The sequence below is a fragment of the Palaemon carinicauda genome, chromosome 6 (genome assembly GCF_036898095.1).
Source record: "Palaemon carinicauda isolate YSFRI2023 chromosome 6, ASM3689809v2, whole genome shotgun sequence".
In the NCBI taxonomy this organism is placed as follows: Eukaryota; Metazoa; Arthropoda; class Malacostraca; order Decapoda; family Palaemonidae; genus Palaemon; species Palaemon carinicauda.
In genome coordinates this window covers 8957249-8960380 of record NC_090730.1, presented here as the reverse complement: position 1 = coordinate 8960380, position 3132 = coordinate 8957249, and positions in this window count along the sequence as shown.

The following is a 3132-nucleotide window of genomic DNA, read 5'->3' as shown; positions in this document are numbered from 1 at the left end:
TGGTTGACTGACCTGGCACAGCCTGGGGTACCCACTGAAAAGTAGTCGGGGTTTGTGCCACCATCTGGGGCACTGGAGGCAAAGGCAATTGCAGTTGCTGTTGCTGTCTATAAGGCTTGGCTGGCCGAGACGGTAGCCTAGTCCTCATATTCTTCCTCTTTGGTTGAGGACCCTCATCCAGGGAAGATTTTCTTTTGATAGCCAGGCCCCACTTCTGGAGAAGGTTTCTATTCTCCACGGCGGCCTTATCAACAACCTCTTTGACCACATCGGTAGGGAAAAGGTCTTTTCCCCAAATGTTGGAGGATATTAACTTCCTTGGCTCGTGTCTCACCGAAGCCCCGGTGAACACGAACTCCCTGCAAGCTCTCCTTGCCTTGACGAAGCCATAAAGGTCCTTCGTCACTGTGGCTAGGTGAGACTTAGCCACAACCATGAACATTTCATGGACCTTAGGGTCACTTGCCATCGTCTCAAGAGTAGTCTGATGAGACATTGAGGCAGCCAGTCTTTCTTTTGTCTCGAACTCTCTTCGTAAAAGAAATTCGGACAACTTGGGGAGGTCCTCGCCGAATTGCCGTCCGGCAATATCAGCCTCCAACTTTCCCACTGAGAATGTCAGATGGACATCCTTCCAGTCCTTGTGGTCCATAGGCAGAGCCAGCGACAAGGGTTTACACTCCTCCAGGGAGGGGCAAGGCTTGCCGGCCTCGATTGCCTTTAGGACAGCCGCAAACCCTTTTTGTAAAAAGGGGAAGGCTCTATCAGAAGAGGACACAAAAGAAGGGAGCTTCTTGCTCAATGCTGCTACCTTCGAATTCGAGAAGCCCCTCTCTTTCATCGAGGATGAAAGTAGGGCTTGAGCCTTAGCATGGTCCATAATAATGACCTCTTTCGGCTCTGTCTCCTCCCTTGAAGCTGGTTCTTTTCTCAGCCGGACATAGCAGTCCGGATATGATGCCTTGCTGGGCCAGAATTCTACCTCCTCTAGGAGAACTGAACCCAGCTTATCCGAAATGACGATCTTACCAGTCGTCATTGGCATGTGCTCAGCATACCTCCATGGGTTAGCGTCTGAGCATATGGGAAGGTCTTTCACATTGAGCCTTTTCCGGGGCCCATGTGATTCTGCTAGGGACTGCATACGCAGTTCCATTGCAGCCGCCTTCTCCTGATTCTCCTTCTGCATTTGTTGGATCATTCCAACAATCGAAGAGAGGGCCTGTCCCAGTTCTACTGGGAGACCAGCGGATGTTGAGGGGATGGGCTCCGGCATCTGAACCGGAGTAGCCGACACCTCGTCGACCCCATCCTCTGCGACATCCGGGGTTTGAACTTGATCCTGACCTTCTGCCAGGAGGTCTTCTTCCAAACCTTCGTCCACATCAGACATCCTGTCACACAACTGGATGTCTTGCATCGCATCTGCGACTTCCTCGTCCACCTGGACTAGGTCTTGGGGGATCTCCTCTTGAGGCTGGGGAATCACTGCTTCAGCTGATGCCTGGGGAAAAAGATACGCCCTCATCTTCTCACTAGGAAGATAAGGGCCAGAGGTGTTCTTCTTGAAGCCCCTTACCCAAGTACGGAGCTTTTCCCTAGCTATATCCCTTGATTCCGTCGTTCTAGGGGAATCAAAAGCCTCAGTAATCAGGTTAGTGCATACAGTACATACCTGAGGGTCCCAATACTGGAGATCATCCTTGGAGACAGCGCATGCTGCGTGTCTCCTACAACACTCATGTCCGCAGAGGTTCCTGCTACGGACATTGCAGAAAACATTTCCGCACTTCGGAGGGTCCTCCTGTAAAGAGAAAAAATTTCCATGAGTATCAAGTGAACTATGTATCACTGGATATGCATAGTATAGCATAACAATTCATAAAGGAAAGACACACACTTGTGTTTCCCTCACAACCCATTGTTGCAGCTTTCCAGATAATAAAATCAAAATTGGTTTATCTCTACTAGAGTAACCAATGCAAGGTTTCCAGAGGAAACAGGTGGAGCTCACACCTAGGCAATGATTTTAAAATCCTGGATAATAGACGGGGAAGACTCTGCTTCCTGTCTGAGGGCAACAGCAAAGGGCTGTGCAAGAAAACACAATAGTGTTAGAAGATACAGTGCTGTACCTAAGCTTTTACTATAGTTTTCTTCTTACTGTATATGCTATACAGAAGAATACTAGTACAGTATAGGAGGATGTGTGCCGGCCTGCCTTTGCCGGCCGGCACACACCACAATTAGCTTTAAAGTATACTACTTAACAGCTATAGGGCGGCAGCCTTCTGGTTCAAATGCCTGTGCCGGCGGCAGTAGCTGCCGGCCAGCAACAGCCAGTGTTGGCCGGCAATGATTGCCGGCCAGTAACTACACAAGGTAGTACCTAGCTGCCGGCCACACTCTTGGTGACCGGCAGACAAGGACTGACATAAGCCGGCCGGCAAAGGTACAAGACCAATGCCAGCCGGCAGCAAAAGAACCAGAAGACTACACCTGCCCGGCTGTCTGCCTCATAGGCCGGCAGCCGGGACAGGTACAGCACTAGAAGAAAATAGAATGGATGCCGGGATAAGAGAGTACACGACCCCCCAAGCCCGGCAACCGAAAGAGTGCATATAAGGAAGGGGAGAAACTTAATTCAGGCTTCCTTGACCAATGCCGTCCGGCTCTGTCGGCAGGCATGGATGAGGGACCAAGAGAGGTCCGGGCAGCACTCGAAAACATAAGACCCTTGCCGGCCAGCATCTCAGCCGGCCGGCAATGGCCTTAGTCAATTCCACATCCCAACCTATACTAGGTCTAGAAGTAGAATGACGTACAGTACAGTAATACCCCTGCCGGCCAGCTCTGCCGGCCGGCAGGGTACAGTACAGTAATGGCAAGGCCATTACGGAGATAGAGGGGGAAGGGACAAAAGGGTCCTGCTAACCTTGCTTTAGTGACAGATCACCCGCAGCCAAGAACTCTGTCTTAGCCTAAGGGAGATCTAAGGGAAAGGGCCAGCAATACTTGCCAGCTTCCAAAGCACCAAAGCAAGGAAGGCGTTGCTATTCCCAAGGGAAGATTTTATCCTCCCCAAGAACAGCAACAGGACTTTAGTCTGGTCGATCACAAAGGGAGGAATCA